Source organism: Cupressus sempervirens, unplaced genomic scaffold (assembly GCF_028749045.1).
Source record: "Cupressus sempervirens isolate cs-2001-9-10 unplaced genomic scaffold, ASM2874904v1 CseChr00c100005_01, whole genome shotgun sequence".
Classification (NCBI taxonomy): Eukaryota; Viridiplantae; Streptophyta; class Pinopsida; order Cupressales; family Cupressaceae; genus Cupressus; species Cupressus sempervirens.
In genome coordinates, this window is record NW_028322203.1 from 1,456,286 (window position 1) to 1,467,901 (window position 11,616).

Here is an 11,616-nt window from a genome sequence, read left to right on the forward strand (position 1 = left end):
GTAAGATGTTTTCTAAATTTTTATGCACTTAATTTACTTATTTTAGCTTTTATATTTTACTAATATTTGTATTTTTGTGATAGGGGATTCCTACAATAGCTCCACCAAGCACACATCTTGTTGGTATGCAAGACCTAATTATGTCATCTAATACATCCAATGTTATGCAAAAGGTAATATTCAATCGTATCTTTGTGTGGGATTAAAAATAAATTTAAGGAAAGCTGCACGGAGCCACTATATAATCATTATTAATATAGAAGCTAGTTTAGAATGTTGTCTTGAAAATGACTCTTCAATCTCTTATAAAACTCTTACATAGTGTAGAAGGAAATTCCCCATACAAAAAATGATACAACATCCTCCATCTTTAATAGCACAAGTCTTGAAATGTACTACTAGACTCATATGCACTTGATGTTAAAATCCCTTTTATATATTAAATGAACACATCTTCCTTGCATTCTCAACTACTATAAGCTCTCCACTTTTGTGTATCTCTATCATGATATCGGATCCACTAATAAGCTCACCTTTCATGTATGACTATAGATAGATAGACTAGTTGGGTAAAAGTACAAAGTTGTGTCACCTTTTAGGCCGACTTATCTGAATGAATGAATTTGAGTATTTCCATGTAGATATCAATTACGTTCAAACATATTATCTTGATAAATTTATTCTAGCTAAGTTATATATGGTCTCACACTTTTCTAATTGGAAATGTCTATTAAATAGATGTTTTATACTAGTTAGTATCCAATTACTAAAGATATAAAATTATTTCATAAAACTAACCTTTCAATAACTCTTACTATTTTTTATGATATTTTTTAATAACATATAAACATCATTTTATAGAGCTCAAAGTCAAGAATATTCCCATATAGAGTTCATAGTATTTTAATTAGATATAGTATATTGTAATTAAAAAATTCTACAAGTACATATTTTAATAGTCAAGAAGACGTCGATTTTGAGAAAGAAAGAATTATTAAATCATATCAAAAAAAATTAAAAATTATATGATGTTCTAGAGGAGAGAGTCCTCTTCCAGAATGTATAATTTTTCTTTTGGTCAGAATATATATATTTTTTTAATGTGGTGGGAGTTGAAAACTATCGATTTGAGGTGAGTTGAAATTTGAGTTGTTATAAAACAAAAAAATATAGGTCTAAAGCCAATTTTTTATTTCTTATTGTTCTAGCTACATATGTTATCTATAACATAATCTAAGATCAAAGGGGAAGAAAATTATTTCCATGTACTTTTGTGGTGGGAAATAGACCCCTAATTTCCAGCATTTTTCAACAACTAAATAGATATCTTTTAAAAATAGGAATATATATAATTTCTTATTTTAAAAAAATATTAACTATTATAATCCTAAACTTCATCCATTTCTACATATTTGATTAGTTTATTTCATTTTCAAATTTTAAATAATAATACCAATTTTATGTCATTGAAGGTGAACAGTTACACTTTTGTTAGCCTTTTCCTTTGTAAAAGGGTAACACAAGTTTGGGCTTTTACCTAGTTAGAATATGTTTTAAACCTTCTCTGACCTCTTCATCAGTTAGAATGTTAAAGCTCCCAAATTCTACTCCTTCCTCTCTAAGAATTTGAACGATCTTCAAACTAAAGCCACAACATCGCTCTTCTGGAGTGCCCTTCACAAATTACATGATTGGGATGGAATTAATGATTTCTTCTAGCTAAGAACTTAATGATTTATTTATACTAATTGAGTCCACTCTACCGCCATTATTATATGTTGAGATAACAATATCAAGCTTGGGTTCGTAGAAGTAGCTTTTTCAATCAATACAACAGACTTTTAGTAGTTAAGAGAAAGTCGTAGTCATTAAATATTTGTCTAGTTCCCCACTTTAATGCAGTTCAAGGGTGATATCACAACCTCGAAGAAGCTCTCCCATACAATAAACTTATAAAGTTGTGGAAAGCTCAACTAGTTGGATAATGCTTTCAAGCCCTCCCCCCACTTGTTCATCACTTAGAATATTAAATCTTCCATATTCCATGCCCTCTATTTTCAAAATATCCACAACCTTTCTAGTAAATGCACATATTGGTTCCTCGAGTATCTCTTTTATAAACAACATAATATATTTTGAATTGACAAGTTGTTGTAGTTTTCTCTTAACAAAATTATTGGTTTCTATATCATTTTAGCAATCTGATATGATTTATCTATTTATTTCATTGTCTCAATAATTGTTGAACTAGCAAAAATTTCAAGACTAGTAGGACTAGTTGTATCAATAATGTCAATGGAAACATGCACCTTTTTTGGCCAATTCTGATGGATTCCCACCCTCTAGTGTATCTACAACTTTCCCACCCTTAAAGAAGACAATGTATGCCATCAAGACAAAGTCTACATCAGAAATCTTTGGTTGTTGTCCAACTTCAAACCTAAGGAATTTGATTATGTTATTTATCTTATTATAACATTTTTAGATTTATGTTTGTGCCTCACAAGATATTTCAAGATGTGTCATGCCCTCCAATTAGGAATGGATACACCCAACACAAGATTGACATCAAGTGCAATACTTCATGGCACACCATCTACACCAAATGTGGATGGTCCTAGTATTTCTATCAAAATAGACAATCATGCCCCTATTAGGAGTACATCACGATTAATAAATAATCCATCATGTGTGGGTTCAGTCTAAATTCTTCCACCAACACCTAAATAAGTTTCCTTAAGGAGTGTTATGGAGTCACAATCGAGAATGTTAAGGCTTTTACCGGACACTGTTGAAAATGTTGAAATGAGGAAAGAAATACTAAAACAAATTGACTTATGTGAGAGGACATTGCTGGGGACTGGAGGGATTACTTCAACTGAATAGATAAAATTATCTTTAAGTATTATCTTATTACTCTTTTGTAGTTTTTTTTTTCTTCAGCAGTATATATTTTATTTTTCACTGTTAAATATTATTTAACTTTTAGTACACAACACATTTTTTTATTTGAAACACCTTTGTAAGTCTAAACCTTATGCTACACCTATTAACAAGGTATAACTACTCCCATGTTTAAAAAGGTATAACTACAAACTTTTATTGTTTGATTGACACTTCTCTCTTATAATTTTGTTGTTATTTATCCATTGTAGTTGTCATTGCATACCACTTGTGTTTCAAGGTATGACTCTAACATTTTTATTTTATTTTGACATGTTTAACCTTATTTGTTAGCTCTTTGTTTGTATTTATATGAAATATTATACAAGGTTATTTCCAATGTATTCTCTTTTTATTCTTGTCATAACTTTACTTGGACTATCTTGCTTTGGGTCAATATAATTTAATATTTTTATCTTACCTTTACTTGGTTCATGCATTCTAAAATGAATTTCTTCCTCCAAACTTATTTTTCAATGCCATAACCTACCATTTGTTGTCCACTAATGATGTACTTTGTTTCTTTGTCAAAAATTTTGTATTTTCATAAAATATTTTAGACATGATTATTATCAATATATTTTATTTTTATTGTTGTTGTGACTTTACTTGGATCAATATAATTTAATATTGTTGTCTTATCTTTACTTGGTCCATACATTCTAAAATTTGTTTATTTCTCCAAACTTGGTTTTCATTGCTATAGCTTTCTATTTGTTGTCCACCAAGCATGTTTGCTCATTCCTCGTAATAAAATTTGTTCTCTTTCCATTGGAATTATTGTCCTCTTAATGAAATGTACTCCTTCAAAGTAATATTGGTGTTTTCTTGATTTGCATATGTTGTCTTGTCCTTCAAAAAAAATTGTTCATTAGGATAAATCTGCATCATTTTTCAAGAATTTGTTTAACTCTCAATGCACAAATACAATTTTAAATCTAAAACTACTTGCATATTTTGGTTGATCTTATATCAATTTCACAATCATTATGTAATTATAGGAAATAATTAAGGAGTAATAGATGGACCTATAGGTGCATCTACCTCAACACCTAAGACATCAACAATATCTTCTACAAAAGAGATGCAATAAGTTACAATCTTGCTCTCCTCTGATGGTAATGTTTTGAAAGATGAAATGGGTATGAAATTTTTCACTTTATTTATCATTGTGCAAAGAGTTTGTTTGGTAATACAATTCAGATGGATTGGAGAAAACAAATGAATGCCAACAAAGATCAACTTCTTAAAGATGTAACATTAGAGTTTGAAAATCTTGGTTTTAATTAGGAATTTATTTTTGATATTGTAAGAAAATATATTCATTCTAAATGAGATAATTTAAGGTTTAAGTTGACAAAGGATTTGAGATATCCACGTCTAGCTTGGATTACAGATCAACTAACATGGGATGAACTTATAAAAGATGCAAAATTCAAGAGGAAGATGCATAATAATCTGAACTATTGGCCATCTACACAATTAGGAGCTAAAAGGTGTCTTCGAGATATGACAAAAGCAACCCAAGCAACTGTATCAAGTATTGGATCCCATAGATTAGGATCTAGTGGATACAATAGCATTCATGGTGGCTACATGAATAATTTCATCTTTAGTATTTTCTAATTTCATAAAAAACTCATAATAAACATGTTTCAATTGTATCTTTTAATTCATTGTAGCTTACACTTTTGTTATATTTGTTTATGTAGGTTCACCAATTTCAAAAGGAGGCTTTAGAGGAGGACTTACAATATGCCTTACTATATGGTTCTCAAGGTCTTCAACAACACTTGCTAGACCAATGGGAGAAATTAGTCATTGACCTTGAATCTTAGGTAAATTCTTTATAATATTCTATGACATGACATAATTTAATCGGGGGTATTCTATTATTTTAATAAGTAATGTGTAGGAAGCCCAACAAACATACTCATCCAATAGTGAGCATGAAGAGGAACTAGAGGAACATGCTAGAAAATTTGTTGTACATAATGAGTCAACTACCATTTTAGAAGTTCAACAAGAAATTATCCTTGAATTCCAACAAGTTGGAAAAAACAATAATGAGGGTGTTCAATGTTATGACAATCCACATGCACAATCACAACAATGCCTCATAGAAAGAGGATGGATTAAAGACAGTGTTGAATTTGAAAATTGGGTATGTAGTAAGAAATTACTAGAATATATTACTATTTGAAAGATCCAAGAATCCTTGAACTTGAAGACAAACTTTATGTTTATTATTACAATATTCTTGTTACAATTGTTTTCTTTAAACTCTATCAAAGTATAGTTTATAATAAGTCCACTTTTCCACTTTTCTTGTATACTTTTCATGAATGGATTGTTGCTCCTTTCAAATAGATTGATGTTCATTAACATATGTAAACTACTATATATCAATTCTTGTTGTCATTCTATTCACAAAATTCATTATTCTTCTAATCTGAAAATTATCATCTCATCTTTCTCTCAGGCAACTAGAGAAACATTAAGAATATGGAATGGCTCGTGTTTATCTGAAAAAGATTGTTGTGCAATTACATCTTCAAGTGGTCATTAACATGGCATGTTGAAAAAACTACAACTCCAACATGTTGAAGCTAAAATAGTTTCTTCTAGATATCTCAATAAAAATATGTATTCATATTAGAATTGTCAATTAATAAGAGATGATGGTTATTGGTACTTATAATATATAATGACAGCCAATGCAAAAGATACACTTGAGGCTGAAATAAAGAGTTTATTGTGCAATTTCAAGTTTCAATATTCTAATGTGAGATTTTATCAAATAATTGACTTTTATCTCGATCGTCTTTGTAAAGTTTACTTGTGTATACTCTTCGATTTTAAAGTCTCTTTTCCAACAACTTATTATACAATAGATCGTGTTTCTTTTTATGTTTCTTTTTTATATGTCCAAACTTGTGACATTAATGACATTTGATTATGTTTAAAACTATACTTGGTCACTTTTTAAAAATTCACATTGCACGTCTTGCCTATCATCAAGATTATAGGATCATTCATCTTGACCAGTTGATACTTGTATCATCCATTCATAATTGTTTGGAGTTAAATATTTGATGTTGTTAAGAGTTATTCTAATTTGTATTGAGAAAAAAAACAGCCAATGTAACATTCTAGTTTTGACATTTAAACTTTTTCCTAGCCAACACATGATTGACCAAGAAAATTTGATTAGCTCCATGTATTTTTCAACAAACTTAGTGGAGATGAATATTGGATTGTAATAGAGTTTTTATTGTATTTTTTCAGCTCAGCACTAAGACTAATTTTGGTAAGTAACAGAGTTTTTATAGTATGGAAATCATTTTTTGTATTATTAAGTATGGTAAAAAGACTTGAGATGGTGGAATAACCATGAGAATAACCATATGCTACATATTTAGGGAAAAAATCATGTAGTGGTGGTCATTTTCTATGTGGATGAATGATTTGTGTGCCTATTTCTCTTCAAAGAGGGGTATATTGTAGTGTATGTAGCGAAGTTGTTTTTCACACGACTACAAAGATGGGTGGTTGAAAGACGACTTTTGAGAAAAGTTTGTAATGAATTGTCTTCATTTGAGATAAAATGAAAAAATTATCATCTCGCATATGTCATAAATTGAGCATCTTAATATGTTGTTAAAAATTGTCTCTGTAAGACAAATATTACTTTAGTTTCATATTGTCTGACAAAGACAATTTTTAAAGATAATATATTAAGACAATTACTAAAAGGCATATTTTAGACAATACGCAACTTTCTATTTGTCTTAAATGAAGAAAATTTATTGTAGTCTCTTCCCTACTTGTAATTCTATACATACTATAAGAGTTAATTGCATTGATCTTTTCCTTTATGTGTAAGGATGTTCTTACAGGAAAAGAAGGTTGGTACTTTACACATACTATAAAATATTGTGTAGACTCAATCTTATGACATTACCTCTAAAGAAGTTTTAATCTAGAAACCATTAGTCATTTGATGACCAGGCTAAATAAAGTGAGACCCTCGAAGTAAATATCCATGATAACTCAAATTATGAGTATCCTTCTATATTCAAAGGGAGTCTGACACTTCTTCAAAGGCAATGTAGGAGCTCAAAATATGTGTATAACTACATGATTTTGATAGGCCTACCTCTATGTACATAATGAGGAAGTAATGACTTATCACCAAAAAGTCAGAAAGATTGAAATCAAATTCAGAGGGAGTTCGACAGGCATCCTTAAGTGAAGAGAGCTCTAAGGGAGTAACTAGAGGACTTGACTTCCCAAGATTGTTGTTCAGAGGGAGAATTTTGAAGTGTGATCTCTTCTCTATAAGGGAAAAGTTCGAAGTGAAAGTCCTTGTAATACATTCTTCTCTATGAGAGAGAATTGAGGTGAAAGCCCTTGTACCATCCTCTGACTTTGTTCATGGTGGTCACTATTTTGCATATGATATGTAATGAAATGTGACAATCTTTCATTGACATATATAAATAGAAGGTAACCATTGCAAGGTAACGATCTTATAAATGGTAGACATGTTATGATGACAAACTTCATCAAAATTTGTCCTAGAGTGTTGGAAGTCATGATATTGAATGTATCATGCATAGACTTTATTAAGTTGTTGTCCCAGAGTGCTAGAAATTAGATAACTCATATTGTACTAGGATATAACATATTGTTTTGGTAGGCATCAAGGATTTGATGCTAGTGCACATCCCAAAAGAATATAAGTATGACAAACATCACATGATTGACATTTCTTGTTGAATCATACTTAGGCTTATATTGTAAGATAATATCTAAATTTATGGATATATGTTGATATGTCATTCCAAAAATCTCATATTGAGATGATATCTCTCCATATGCTTGAGAGCATAATGTGTTCTATAAATCCTCCCTAGCTAAGAGGGAGTGTAAAAGTTGTAGCTTTAGTTGTATTAATTCAGTCTAAGATACATTGTTGTTATTGGTAAATTATCATTTCCTATATATATATATATATATATATATATATATATGTATGTATGTATATATATATGTATATGTATATGTATATGTATATGTATATGTATATGTATATGTATATGTATATGTATATGTATATGTATAATTTTTAATATATTAATTAAATGATGATTAAAAACAATGTCTCATCCTCTCGTATTTATGAGGTTCAAATTTGCATTTGGAACACATCAATTACAATTTCCATGTTAGTACATTTGCAAAAAATGATCTATGTTGCTCAATATGGTATCCTTGGGCTTTACCTAATCCACATCCAAAACTCACTGTTCCACTTGACTGGTTGTGCAGTAATCGTCAACTTATGATACCTTTTGCCTAATTTAATTTAATCTTATTAGATTCCCACAATCCATTTGAGATATGAATATTTTTTTACAAATTTGATTGTCTATTTTTTTAGTATCAACATTTCAAAGCACACTCCATGATCCATTATCACAATGAGAGAATGCAAGAATGTATTCATTCCATATATCCATATAGTTATAGTCTAGCCAGCTCTATAGACATAGATAGATGAATCCCTCCCCCCCCCCCCCCCCCCTCCCCATTAGTTTAGTTAAGGGTAACAAAAGGATCCTCCTTCTCCCGGAGTGGAGGTTGGATGGAAACATACCTGCTCTGAACCCTCATCCTTAGAAGTATGTAGTTTCTTTAGGCCCTCGCCCCCCCACTATACAACAGCAGTATCTTTATCAGCTTATTTTCCTTCCTCAGCCTTAGGAGGAGAAATGGAAAGATCCAACCAAGGGAAAGGTAAACTTTAAGAAAACAACCTCCAAAAAAAGATATAAAATATTGGTGAATCTTTCATTATTTTGAAAAAAAAAAAATATTTCTATTGGCGAATCTCTCAATTTTTTATTATAAATATGATTAATATTGGTGATTATTTTTGAATCATAATTTTTTTGTATAAAATATTGACAAATCTCAATAATAATAGGAAGTTCATTAATCACCATGGAATATTACAAATCAAAATTGAACATTTTTTACCTCATGGAATATTATAAGGATCATTACATATACTTTAAATCGATAGTGAAAACTAAATATTGGTGATATATCCCTAAAGTAACTAATAATTATGATAATTATTGGTCAATTCAATTTAATTTCTCCATTAATATATTATATTTAGGTGAATCTAATAATGTAACGAATATTGTGGTGAATATTTAACTTTAAATTTTTTAATAAAATAAATTATTGAGCAATTTTAAATATTTTATAGATAAATTTTATAAAACTATGGCGATTTAGGTTGTATCAAATCTTAAATTATTAGCCAAATTACTAGCCAAAAAATTATAAAATTAGCCAATTTGTGAATTTAGCCACTAAAAAATACCTTGGCTGGGGGAAAGCCCACTTGGGGTCACGAGGAGTAGACGGCCAACCCGCATCAACGACAACATGGGGAGCCACCGGGGACCAGCCCAAGCCCAACCTCCGAGGAAGTGAGGTCAAGAGTTGATAGCCATGTCCACCACTAGGAGAGTAGCAACGAGGCTATGACCTGGGGGTCTGTGAGCGGCAAGCAAAACTACTCCAACCTCACCGGGGACCACGAGGAGGAGTGTGGTCACCAAAAAAAGTATCTGGAGGTACTCAGGCAATCGTATAAGGGGCATTTCCCTAGTGAGCAAGTAGCTCCTACAAGTGAGCCACTTCCAACACAACCTTATCAGTTTGTACTTGAATCTGCAACATGACACTATTACATATACATGCCTTAGAGTACATTGCAACATAAATGTCAAGAAAATTGTGAGAGAAAAAAACAACATTATGATCTTTCCAAATTGTAAACATCTCCATTCTGAAAGCATGCCAGATCTGGGCATATATAAAAAGCAGTTTGGGAGCATCACCCAAAACTACCATATAACAAGTGAAGGCCTCTAGATGAAAAGGCCTAAAAAAAATCATAAATCCAGAGCCAATAATTCTGAGCTCTTCAGGCTGGCCATAAAAAGGGTATCTAGGATCTGAGACTCCTAAATGGCATGTTGAGATAATGGGTGTTGCACACATTGCATAATATTATTATATTTTATTATTTTATTTTATTATGTAATGTTGCACCTAGATGGATGTGCAACATGTAAAGATTCTCATGGGATATACTTGATGAGTTATATTGTAACATTGTGATAATATTTCACAAATGCCTCAATGCCTTGATGGAAAATTAAACCAACACAAAAGGCCCAATCCCTCCTTTCAATTCTAAGACCAAGGATAAAGACAAAAGAGAGGGATGTAGTTGGTCTCTCCTGCCTGAGGGTTGGCATAAGGCTGATTTTGATGGGGCAGCCAAAGGAAACCCAGGGAAGGCTAGGGTTGGTGGCATCATCAGAAATGCTTCTGGCAAAGGGATTGTTGCAATGGCTTCCCCCTTGGAATTCAAACTAATCACTATGTGGAGGCCATTGCGGCTCACCAGACTATTAAACTTGCAAAAGATATAGGAGTGAAATACCTATTGTTGGAAGGAGACTCAAAAAACATAATTGATTTCCTAAATGAGAAGAACAAGCCTACTTAGATGACTGCAAATATTATAGATGAATGCATTCAAAACCTCAAAACATTTGAAAAAACTTATGTAGCTCATGAATATCGGGAGGCCAACAATGTGGTGGATAGGCTAGAGAATTGGGCAATAAAGTATAATGAGGTGGTTAAGTGGATGGATGATAATGATATCCTGTCAAAGATTCATGAGGTAATTGAAAGGGAACATATCCCAGGTAGATTGGGTATAATTAAAAATCATTATGAAAGTTAGTAAGTTGTGGGAAGAGGTCAAAATTATTATGTGTGGATTTATTATGATAGTTAGTAATTTATGGGGAATGTGCAGAGTTGTGAAGTGGAAGTATGATATCACATGTACTTCCCAAATCCACAATATCCATCAACTCATGTCAAGGACCACTTGTGGGAAGAGAAATCACAAGGTAGAAAATAGGCATAAGAAAATGAGGAGAGTCAAAGGTTTGCTAGTTTTGAAGGGCTTTGATACTGGATACAAAGATTGCATTAAGGAGGACACCATAGTTGGGGAAAGACATAGGAGAGAACCAGAGGATGAAGACCAGAAGTGGAGACGACATTCCAAGGTGTGGAACATACTAAAGAAAAGGGAAATAATGAATTTTATTAAACACCTCCATGGCTGGAAATCTCCGTTACCAAAAGTATGGTCAAGAGCTGGAACGAGGGCATGGTCAAAATTGACAGGGTGGAGTTCACTGCTACGGAAGAAGTCATCTTCATGGTTACTAGCATCCCCATAGTTGGAAATAAATTCTACAGGGATCAAAAAATATCAGGGCAAGCGGTGGTGAAATTCACAAAGGACCAAGAGGAAGAAAAGGCGTTGGTGAAGAGAGGAACCCATTATCTTCCAAGCTCCATCAAGCCTCTGTGGAGATTTGTGCTCTGGGCTATAATCAAATATATTTCTCTTGACACCAAGTTTGATCGACTATGCACTCACCACTTTGTGTTGCTCAACCATTTAAGTTATGGGGTGAAAATATCTATTCCCTTCTACCTTTACTCTTCCATGAATGAAAGCATTAATGATTATCAAGAAAAGCATACTAGGAATCT

General features: G+C 31.8%; 1 pseudogene; it reads right to left on the bottom strand.

Annotated features, from left to right (window-relative positions):
* Positions 1–432: 432 nt before the first annotated feature.
* On the bottom strand, positions 433–9,398 carry LOC149527918 (monothiol glutaredoxin-S17-like; annotated as a pseudogene).
* Positions 9,399–11,616: the final 2,218 nt, after the last annotated feature.